Source organism: Heterocephalus glaber, unplaced genomic scaffold (genome assembly GCF_053883595.1).
Source record: "Heterocephalus glaber isolate CG9 unplaced genomic scaffold, H.glaber_assembly_v1.0 deba00000347, whole genome shotgun sequence".
NCBI lineage: Eukaryota > Metazoa > Chordata > Mammalia > Rodentia > Bathyergidae > Heterocephalus > Heterocephalus glaber.
This window is the reverse complement of record NW_028258143.1, coordinates 45,253,794-45,266,170: the sequence shown is the minus strand read 5'-3', so window position 1 is coordinate 45,266,170 and position 12,377 is coordinate 45,253,794. Positions and strand designations below refer to the sequence as shown.

General features: G+C 34.1%; 1 long non-coding RNA gene across 2 annotated transcripts in view; it reads right to left on the bottom strand.

Annotated features, from left to right (window-relative positions):
* LOC147829943 (uncharacterized) overlaps nucleotides 1–12,377 on the bottom strand; it is a 38,847-nt gene that overhangs the window by 10,204 nt on the left and 16,266 nt on the right. For both annotated transcript variants that reach the window (XR_015446751.1, XR_015446753.1), the window contains exon 5: nucleotides 10,666–10,775. This is a non-coding gene — a long non-coding RNA (uncharacterized LOC147829943). The remainder of the gene's footprint in view (nucleotides 1–10,665; nucleotides 10,776–12,377) is intronic.

Here is a 12,377-nt window from a genome sequence, read left to right as displayed (position 1 = left end):
CTATGCTAATTATACCCAAAGACTTCATAGTTTATATTTACACAAGGAAACACACAGAGTGTTAAGTCATGGAGTTCGTTACCAGATGTTAAAGCAAAATTTTCTCATTTTAATGTGTTCTATTTTTGCTAACCCTCTCGAAAGCTAAATAATAAATTCCTGCTTCACATTTATAGCAGTGCCCATCTTGGGTTGACAGCATGTCTGCAAAGAGTGTTGTTACCATTTGTTCCTGCCTGGACAGTGGATTTAAATCCCTGAGTTTAGACACTTAATGCCGTGTAACAATATACTTGGGAAATTTTACCATCTTACTATTACATAAAAGGGAAAAATATGTTTACCAGTGACAGGCTATGTAGAAAAAAAACCTAAGCAGGGTGTAATTTTGTGTTATGCTTGAATTTTTCTTTAGGAAAATTTCAAATGTAAATTTTCAGCTGAAGCATTTCTGGAGCAGGGCCTTAGTGAGAATGCTGTTGCTAACTGCAATTTATTTTTAGTCTGAATTGTAGATAACCCCTTTGTTCTGTTTACAACCCACACAGTCATGAAACATTCCCTCTTTTCCTAACACAAAAATCAGTTGCTGCAGTGCTCTGGGAAGAGATTCCTACTGTTGTTACTGGGAGCATGACTCATTTCGATAAGGAGCCCACATTTCATCAAGATAATGTTGCCATGGCAAACAGATCCAGTAGCTAGTTCTGTGTGAACTGGAGAAATCAAGTTAACACTTCAAATGTATATGTAGTCACATTAATATAACGTGCAACCTGCCTCCTAATTCAAAAGCTACTGGAGCTGTCTTCCTTCCCTGAGGAGGTAGAAGAAATGGTGTCACTTTTTCCTTTGGTTGTATGAAGAGTATCAACTTGTTCCCAGAGAATTTAAAAGAACCATACATTTTATAATTAATAAATTTTACTTTTGAGGTGTTTTGTTTAGATCAAATAAAGCAGAAAATATAGACAATGTCATGTGCTGTACTCTCTGAAAGAGGTGTATTTATTATACTGGATGAAGCTATACTGACACATCCTCATCGCCCAGAGTCCACAGTTAACATTAGGGTTCACTCTTGCTCTTAGATATTCTACAGCTTTTCGCAAATGTCTAATGATATGCATCCCATGTAATACTGTGCAGAATGTTTACATTACCCTAAAAATCCTCTGTGTTTTTTCTGTTTACCACTCTCACCCCCTTAACCCTTGGCAACCACTGATCTTTTCACTGTCTCTGTACTTTTGCCTTTTCCAGAATGTCATATATCTAGAATCACACAGTATGAAACCTTTTCAGGTTTGCTTCTTTCATTTAGGGTTTCTCCACGTCTTTTGATGCCTTACTGGCTCATTTCTTTTTGGAACTGAATAATATTTCATTTTCTAAGTATATAGCAGTTTAATTATCTTCTCACATATGCAAGAATATCTTAGTTGGTTCTAAGATCTGGAGATTATGGATAAAAGTTCTATAAACATCTTTAAGCAGGTTTTTTTGTACATATGAGTTTTCAATTCATTTGGGTACCTATCAAGGAACACATGGCAAATGCATGCTTAATTTTGTAAAAACTTTCTAGGCTAGCTTCCATAGTGTTAGTATCATTTTTCATTCCTACTACCAGTGATTAAGAGTTTTTATTGCTCCACCAGTACTTGGTGTTGTGTTTTGGATTTGGGATATTTTAATAGGTATATAGTGGGGTTTCATGGTTGCTTTAATTTGCAATTTTCTGAGGATATATGATTTTGAACGTTTTGATATGTTTTTTTGCTGTCTGTACATTTTCTTTGATGATGTACCTATTCTCAGCCATACCAGCCTGAACGCGCCTGATCTCATCTGATGATGGATTTGTTCCGGTCTTTTGCCCACCTTTAAATCTGTTCTAAGAGTTCTTTGTACATTTTTGCTAATAGTCATTTATCAGGTATGTGTTTTGCAAATATTTTGTTCCATTCTCTTTCACAGAGCAGTTTACAATTTTTTTGTGTGTGCCGGGGATCGAACTCCGATCCTTGAGCTTGCACAGCAGGCTGAGAAACCACTGAGCTAAATCCCTGGCCCGCAGTTTACAATTTTAATGAAGTCTAACTTATCAATCATTTCTTTATAAATCATGTCTTTGATGTATAAAAATTTAGTGCTATATTAAAGATAATCTAGGTTTTCTCTTATGTTATCTTCAAGTAATTTTATGGTTTTATGCTTTACATTTAATTCTATGATTCATTTTGAGTTAATTTTTATAAAGTATATAAAGTCTGCATCTAGATTCATTTTATTTTATATTTTTGGATGTCCAGTTGTTCCAGCACCGTTCGTTAAAAAGGCTATATTTGCTTCTTTGTCAAAAGCCAGTTGACTATATTTGTGTGAATCTATTTCTGGGCTCTCTATTCTGTTCTATTCATCTATTTGGCTATTCTCTCTCCTATATCACCCTGCCATAATTATTGCAGCTTTATAGCAAGTCTTGTAGTCAGATAGCAGCAATCCTCTGACTTTGATCTTCTTTAAAATTAAATTGGCTATTTTAGACATTTAGCCTTTTCACATGCGTTTGAGGACTGGTTTATCTATATTCACAAAATAATTTGCTAGAATTTTGAATGGCATTATGTTGTATTTATAGATCAAGTTGGGAAAAACTAGAATCTTGACAGTATTGATTCATTCCATTTATTTATTTATTTTGTGAATAATTTCCATCAGAGATTTTTAGTTTTCATTGTTTAGACCTTGTACATATATTATTAGTTTACATATAAGTATTTCATTTGGGGATATGTTAATATAAACATAATACATTTATTTCAAGTTCTGCTTGTTCATTGCTGCTATAAAAGAAAGCATATGAACCTTATATCATATGACTTTTCCATAATCATATAGTTCTTGATTATTTTATTTTTCAGATTGTCTATTTAGATAATCATGTCATCTGTGAAGAGAAAGTTTTATTCATTTTTTCCTAATCTGTATACATTTTGCTTTCCTTTCTTATATTATTGTATTATCTAGGGCTTCCAATTCACTATCTCAAAGCAGTGGTAAGAGGGAATATCCTTGTCTTGTTCCTAATCTTAGGAAAGCTTTGTTTTTCCCCATCAAGCATGATGGTAGCTGTGAGGAGTTTTCAGGTGTTCTTTATCAAGTTGAGGATGTTCTCCATTCTTCCTGATTTTCTGAAAAATTTTAACCATGAAAGTGTGTTCAATTTTCTCAATTTTTTCATTTATTGCTATGATCTATGATTTTTATTCTTCAGCGTACTGATGTGATGAATTATTTTGATTTTAAAATGTTGACCCACCCTTGAATACCTGGGGTAATTCCACTTGAACACAGTGTGTCATTATTTTATACATTGTTGGGTTCAATTTGTTAATATTTTGTTGAAGATTTTTGCATCTATGTTCATGATAGTTGTCTGTAGGTGGTTCCCCCACACCCCTTTAATATCCTTGTCTGGTTTTGTTATCACAATATTACTGGTCTCATAGAATGAGTTAAAACGTTGGGTGAGGTATTTATCTCAGTGGTGTCACTACCTGCCTCACAAGCACAAGTTCAATCCCCAGTACCAAAAAAGAATAAGTTAAGTGTTCCAGCTGCTTCTATCTTCTGGAAGAGACTTTATTATTATAAAGTCTTCTTTAAATGCTCAATAGAATTCATCAGTGACCTCATCTAGGCAGATTCTTTGGATTTTAGAAGGTATTATCATTTAGAAATAAAATGTTCCCAAAAAATCTCATGCTTGGAAGTGGGACTTTGTTATAGGTGAGTCACTGAGGGCATGACTTGAAAGAGTATATTCTCCTCCCTGGATCCTTTTCTCTCTCTCTGCTTCCTGGTCACCAGGTGATGAACTTTTCTTCTGCCATGCTACTCTACCATGATATTTCTGCTTTGGAGTCAACCAACCATTGACTGAATCCACTGAAACTGTGAACCAAAATAAACCTTTCCTCTTTTATGTTGTAAGAGTTGGGTATGATGTCCAAGGGACAAGAAAGTGTACAGGTACAAATTCACTATAATGAATGTGATCATTCTGTGCTAATATAGCAAATATGTGCTAATAAAAATAAAACAAAGTTTTTTAAAAAAGAAAGTAACTAAGGCAGTTGTCATTCAATTTTTTTTAACAGATGTAAGCCAATTCACATCATTTCCTCTTGTACATTTTAGCAAGTTGTTTGTCAAGAAACTAGTGCATTACATCTGAGTTATCACATTCGTTGGCACAGAAGAGTTCTTAATATTCTTGCATTGCTTTTTCTAGTGTTCTTGGGCTTTATGGTGATATTTCTTTTTTTCTCTTCTGATAGTATTAATTTATGTTCTTCTTTCTAAAAATTAGCCTGGCTAAAAGCTTATCATCATGTATCACTTATCTCTGATACATTTCCTCAGTCTGAAGTCTGTTCTTTTTGAAGTTTCTTTGATTAGTGCAAGAATGGTTTCTCTTTCTTATAGCATTTCTATTAATATATATGTGCATTTATATTTAGCATTTCTTGTAGATAACACATAATTGGATCCTATTTTTTATCCATTTTCATAATATATATCTCCTTTGCTCCACAACTCCGTTTTTCAATCTTCATCTTTTAATTGGTATATTCAGAATATTGATTTTTAAAGTAACTATTGACACAGTTTCATCTATCCTGTTTGTTCCTCTTTTCTACTTACTGCCCTTTTTGTTACAGTTTTTTTCTTCCACGTTTGTCCTTTTGCTATTTTAATCCAACATTATATATTATTCTGCTCTATCTACTCTCTTACAATATTAATTATACTTTGTATTTTACTTTTTTGTGACTGCCCTTGAGTTTGCACTGTACCTTTACATTTACAACTAATCCAAATCCACTTTCAAATAATGCTATACAGCTTCATGGATAATCAAAATATCTTATAATTTTAAAAAATCTAATTCCTCTTCCTATCATTACTGTCATTGGTTGTATTTGTACATAAGCAAATATAATACATATTTGTATCCATTATTATACATAGTTGAATTAATTGTTACTGTTATTGTTAATTGATAATCATTAATTACCTGTGAGGTCAATCTGATAATTATTAATTGATCTGTTAAGTCAATTAAGAGTAGTAAAACAAAAGATTTCATGATACATTCCTTTATTCCATCTCTGATAACTTTTCTTTATTTAGATAGCTTTGAATATTGACCTACATTGTTTTTCTTCTCCTAAAGAACTCCTTTTAACGTTTCTTGCAATGTAGGTATACTGGTAATGAATTCTCTCATGTTTTGCTTGTCCAGGTACTTGCTTCTCTTCACTTTTTGACAGACAAAAAGTGATACAGAATTCTAGGTTGATGAAGTATTTTTTTCTCTTCTCAATATTTTAAAGATTTTTCCTCTGCTCTCTTCTTGCTTACATGGTTTCTAAGAAGTTAAATGCAATCTTCATCTTTGCTACTCTGTCAGTAAGTTTTCCCCTATGCCTGTTGGCTTTTACCAGGATTTTTTCTTTACATTTAGTTTTTTGTGGTTAGAATATGACATACCTAGGAGTTTTTAGAATTTATCTCTCCTATGTTCTCTGATATTCCTGTATCTGTTGTCTGGTGCTTGATATTAATTTGAGGGAAATTCTCAGTCATTACTTTAGATAGTATCTGTTCCTTTCTCTTTTCTTTTTACTACTCTCATTATACATAAGTTGCACCTTTTAAAGTTGTCCCACAGAAGTTAAGTATTTTGTTCACCTCATTTCAGTCATTTTTCTTTTTGCTTTTAAGTATTGGAAGTTTCTATTGAGATAGCTTCAAGATCATAGATTTATTATACATGTCATCTGCTAATAAGCTCATCAAAAGCATTGTTCACTTCTGTTATAGTGTCTTTAATTGCAAATATTTTTCTTAGATTCTTTCTTAAAGTTCCAAGTCTCTAATTACATTATCTCTGTCCTTGTGTGTAGTCTACTTTTTACATTAAAGCTATTAACATATTAATCCTGGTATTTTTAAAATCCTAGTGTGATCATCAGTCTCTTCAAGCTGTGTTTTTGTTTTCTGCTTTTACTATGACTTTTAATGCATTTTGTTAAAACAGACATGATGCACTGGGTACATTGGTAAGGGTAAATAAGTACACCTTAGCAATTCAGTAATTGGGTACAGTGAAGAAAAGAGGAGTATTTCATAGTCCTATGATGAAGCCTTTTGGTAACCCATTCCCCTGGACTGTGAATTTCATACTTCTAGGTTTCCCACCCCATCCCCTCTTAGATGGTACAGGATGGCTGAAGGGAGCTATTGAATACTTCCTTTACGCCATGTGAAAATTTAGGGCTAGCTGGAGTTGAGTATTTACACTCTCCCAGGTTGATTAGTCTCTGCTAGGTCCCCAGAACATTAAAACTCAGAACATAAAGCTGATCACACAGAGGGTGAGACTTAGTAAGAACAAAATGCTCTGGAGTATTTAAAAAAGATTCCTTTTCCCTTACCCCTTCCTGAAATAGGCGGGACTTTCCCCAGTATTCACTGAGAGAGGATGCTACTGAAGCTCCAACTCACAAAAATGTGGGGGTCCCAGTGACTGGATCTTTCTGGAGTTTTAACTCAGCGTTGTCAACCCTGAACTTCCAACAACTCATGAACTGCAGTTCAGGTTTTTCTACCTTAGTTCTGGCTCTGTCCTGCAGTTTCTGCTGGTGAGTATCTATTCTGTTAAATTGTGATTCTGTGTAGCTATTTGTCTCACTAGTTTGGATGGGGATTTAGCCCTGTGTTGCTACTGCTCTTAAGAAGAAAAACTGTTGGGTTTTAGGGGGTTTTTTGGCGTTTTGTTCTTTTTTGTACAGAGGAGTAACTTCTAAGCTCTTAGAATGCCAGAAGTGAAACCACAAGACAAATATTTCAAACAGATGTTTTTGTAAACTTCTGAAAAGGAAGCTATCTATAAATGATTTGAAGGTAATGGAGAAATTTTTTTAAATTCCTTTTTGCAGTACTGGGATTTAAGTCAGGGCCTCAAGCATGCAAGCCAAACATTCTATCACTGAGCTGCATTCTCAGCGCCCCCTCAAAAAAAGTTTGATTTGAGTTTGCCATAGTTATTTGTGAGACGGTTTCATAGTCATATATTGTAGCAGGATAACATCAAATACAAAAGAGGAGGTGAGTGGGATGGCCCACTTAAAAAATGCTGAGAGCTACAATGAATACAATGGCTTTGGTTTAAAGGAGCAAAGGATTAATTTTGAATCCATAGGATCAGAAATTAAAAGATAAATAAATGGAGGCTTGAACATGACTTTATGTTTTCAGAGTAGGTGACTGGATAAAAATGCCATTACCAATTTTTAGTAGAATAGCACATAACGGTAAAAGTGATAGTAAATATAGCGTATGCTGGTGGGAGTAGCAAATTTTATTTAGAAAATGTTGTTTTGGGAATAATACTGGGTGTCCTCATAGATTCAAATTCAAACCAACTAGCTCCAGAAGGAGTGATATTAAATCTTAAAGGATTGTTCTCCTCTGCTGTAGGAATTAGATGTGCAGAGCACGGGGTCAAAGAAGGGCTTACTGAAATTTAGCTACTGTCATTGTTCTTAGGAGTAGGGGGCAAAAATCCTCACTAATAATTTCAGGATTGTATTTGTACTGTTTAAAGGCAGCCTTTGATGTCTTCAATCAACAAAAGGTATAATGGGTTTTCTTAAAGATTCTGCCCTAGAATACAACTCAATGCCTTCTCTTCTAACTTATGATAGTTGTGCTAGTTCAGTCCACCTTCAATTCCCATGACCTCATTTGTTAGGATCTAAGGATAGTTTCTTAGAATGGGTAACCAGGGGAAAAACATCCAGGTAACAAAGTTAATGTTATAGAATTTCTTACCTGATATTTCTATTTTTTAGAAGCAGAAGTATCAAGGAAACACAAACACACAAAAGTAAGATCTAGTAATGTCTATCTTTAACTCAAATTCTCTAACATTTACAAATATTGGTTTTTATTTAAATTCATGTTTCATATTTTAAAATTTTAATATCTGTTAGAAAATTAATGACTCAATTGTTTCTTGGAAGCAAGACTTACGTGTTATTCAGATTGGTAATCTTGGTGTTGGTACATGACTGGCACATAGTACACGTGCAAAACACTGTTTTTAAGTTATACTACTAGAAAATATTAGAATGATTGTGGAAAATCCTTTTAAAAGTGAAAGGAAAATTATGAGCAAAGAAAAAAAATGGAAACAAAATCTATGTAAATAGGGAAGGGTGGAGGGGGTGAAGGATGCACAGGTAATGGGGGAAAAAATAAGAATCAAGATACATCATGTACAGGTACAAGCACCCAATGATAAATGTAAATGTATTGTATACCTAAAATGTATCAATAAAAGAATTTTTTTAAAGTATATTTAGCAAACTTTTTGAGCCTTGACTCACTAAAATTCTCTGAAAATTAACAATGAAGGTACCCAGTAAACAAGTAATTTGAAAAATTCACACCATCCTGCTTTTTTGTTTTGACACTCACAAAATAATGACAAGAAATAAATTATTAAAAACAAATAATTGAAATAATACACAATATCCAACTTGAACAGACCATATCCAACCATGTCTAATTTCTTTGATTTTGTCCTCTTCTTACTCCATAAATATTTATAAAAGAAAAGACAGTTAATCAAACTAAGTTGGTTTGATATAAAAAGAGAAGTGGAAGCTGTCACCTTCTGCAGGAAGGTAAAGGAAATGAATCCAAAGTCTATATTTCCAATTAATAACCCTAGCAATTATTAATGAAACATGTCTCTAAAACTACCTGCATCCATGTAGACACCAAAAGAATACACAAAATGTGACAAACAAGATTAACCCATCTTTCCTAGCATAATAATACTTCAAAATATTTTTTATTGACTTGTAAAAAGTAGGAAAAAGTCACTTCAATCATTTCTCCTTGACCACTGTTTTATTGTCCTACAGATAGAATTTGTGTGCTGGTATAATGACCCAGATTCTAATATCTGCAAATCTTGGCTAGAAGCTTCTGGGTTTCTTCAAAATGCAATTAAAATTTAAACAAAATGTGGGAATAAGCATTCTTGCTTTTCAGTTCTTGCAAAAGACTGTGGTATGAACAGTCTAATATTGAATGTGCATTCATTTTACAATCTAAAATAGCTAAATGCAATTAACTCCCATATGCTTAGTGAAATGTTCTTCCATGAGAAACAAATCTCCTAAAGATTAAGAGAGAAAAAATGAACCAAAAACACCACATGGAAATATGCTGATCTGATTTTTTTAAATACTTTTTGTATTCATTAAGTTTATTGGTACATTTTAGGTATACATTATGATCACATTCATCATTGGGAATTTGTACCTGTACATGATATATCTTGGTTCTTTGTCCCATTCCCCTTCCCTCCCTTCCATCCCTCTACCCCTTCCTATTTACAAAAGCTTTGTTTCCATTTTTCACTTTTCTCATTTTTCTTCCATTCTTTCCTTTTCCCCATCCTCCCTCCCTACTTTCCCTTCCCCTTTGACCCTTTTCTTCCTAATTCACATTATCTAGTATACATTTTGGTCCTCATTTACACTTTCAGTTTCTCAAAAGGATTTTATTATACTACTAATCCTTGCTCCTTTTATTACCTTTAAATATTTAACTATCTCCTGTTACCTAATCCAATTCTGTGAGCTTGGCCTCCTCACCACTGCCTCATTAGCACCCAGTCATTTAACTAATGAATAAAGACCATGTGACCAATCATCTGGGGAACATTTGGGGTTGCAGAATAGCCAATGTGCAATCAGGAAGTAGCCACAGCTTCCTAGTGTCTATTGCACCCCTGATAATTCTCTCTGAGCTGTTACATAAGGAAGACATTTGAGTTTAGAACACAGAGCAATCCAAGTCAGGCTATTGTCTTCCAAATCCTGCACATCCTATCTATGTTTCTGTTAGTATCTACTATGTTATCATCAATCTAGTTATTCTACTACCTGAGTTTCAATATTCCACATCTTTTGAAATAATGTTTATTATATCAGGCACCAGAGATACTGTGGTAAATAGAGGCTCTGCCTCTAGACAACCTCTAAAGTGGAAAATTCATATTAAAAAATTATAACATGGAACTGGAAAGTATAGCACATTAGAAGAGCACTTGCCTAGCAAGCAAAAGAACCTGAGATTAATCCCCAGCACTGAAAAAGAAATCACAATGCAATGTAATATTTGAAAGCTATAAATATATTCTTTATTGTCTTTACCCACATTCTTAAAAATACATTATGAAGTCTTACAAGAGTAAGAAAGTCAAGGTCCTTCGCTGATGATCCATTCACCTCTCACCAAGATTATACAGACTAACTGCAAATATACTCATGGTTTTATTAATCTAGCTCTTTATTGTGTGGTTCTGCATGAATTTGTATTATCTAGTTTTTGTATTATTTAACAGTGTTTTCTATGTAAAGTGACAGTGTAATAAGACAGGAAGAGCTGAATTTCTGAAAGCCAAATTGTATTATTTCATTTGGATTCCAACTTGCGAGTTCTCTTATTTTGGGAAAGTGGTTTAGCCTCTGCCTACCTTCATGCTCATTTAAAAGTTTGAATAATTCCTACCTTATAATTCTGTATTGTTCATTTTTTCCTGTTTTCTGTGTTTGGCACTCTTTAACATCTTGAGTCTGTGTTGCTGGGGTACAGTGCCTCCTTCCAGGCTTAGCTACTTCCTAGGGATAAAAAACATGTTGCCTGAAAGCACATCTTTGACATGCAAACCAACCAGACTGAGTTCCTTCACCCACCCACCTCCTTTTATCAGGCTCCTGCAGTCTGGGACACTATTCTGCTTCCATATATCACTGCAGGCCTGGGTACCAAACAATTAGTGAACATTTGTAAGGCCCAGAGGCCACTGAAATTATTCCAATGATCCAACTCTTCACCTAGTCAATTCACTTATATAGTACTCTTCTTCACCAATGAAAACCATGACAGAAGCTGTTGCCAGTGCTTTCCCCTACTCCCTCTGCCTCCAGACTGACACCTGCCTGGTGCCATGTCTCCTTCCCGAAGGGACAGTGAAATTAACAAACTACCTTGTCAGTGGCTGTCATCTCCTGATCTATTGTCCTCTCTATACTTGACTAATAATAAAATCCACATTTTAAAACAGTTTAAGAATATTCAATGTGTCTTACATGTAAATGTGTTAGAAACAGTGACTCACATTATAAATACTTCAACAGCACCTCTATTATTTCTATATAAATACATGCATATGAGCACTAAATAACCAACTCTTTCTTTTTCCTTTTCATTCATTCAACTTATATTAATTGAGAACTCTATTTGCCAAGCATTGTGACAATAATAGTGAGTACACAGCATAGTCCTTACTCATATTGCTAGTAATTGTAATGATTAACCTTACTTCCTCTTGTTTTAGAGCAGTAATTAAAATGGTTGGATTGATTGTATGTACAATAACTTTTTAATCAATGAGGGATTAATATTTCCTCAATATTTTTCTTTTAGAGTTATTCTAATAACCATTTGTTATTTGCTTCTACACCAATCATTACTTCTACCATTTGAAGGAAATGGGCCTAGAACAGAGACAATATGATAAATAAAAACTGGAGAAATATTTACATATCTTCCTATAACATATCTCAGTCATTAAATTTCAAATGGCAGCATTACACTAAACTCATGGTGAGTCACTGAAGATAATCTCAACAATTTGAGACATATATTCTTGCCTGGCCATCTGTCCATATCCTTTGCACATCTGTATGTGATTTTCTCAGTTTCACTTTTCTGGTTCCTAGAATATTAAATGTATTTTCCGGTATCTATCATGCCAAAGTTCATGCTCAACTAAATCTGCTGGTGTCCACAGCTCCTGCCAAGTGACCATCATATCTGCTGTCCCTGCCAACTTGTAGAAGAAAATATGACACAAGGATGATCACACCACTCGGAATCCCTCCCTCCCCCCCTTCCCCCTCTATCTCCTCCATATCCCCAGTTGGTCCTGAACTATAAAATTATGTAGCTCTTATACTAGTAGTTATAACAATGTATTCAAAAGTTATTCTTGAGCACATAGAGTAATAAATAACATATGTAAAGTCCAAAATGTTTTCTAGTGAAGGGGAGTGACAATAAACAAATACATAATTTATGAGTAAGTCTTTAAAGAGTCCAGAGTAGGCTTTTCCTTTTCCATGGGTTGACAGACAAGGAGAGCACTATGCAGAGACATAGAAACACTGGGGTGGTCTATTCTTCTGCATGCATACACAAGTGTTTTGAGGAAAGAGGAT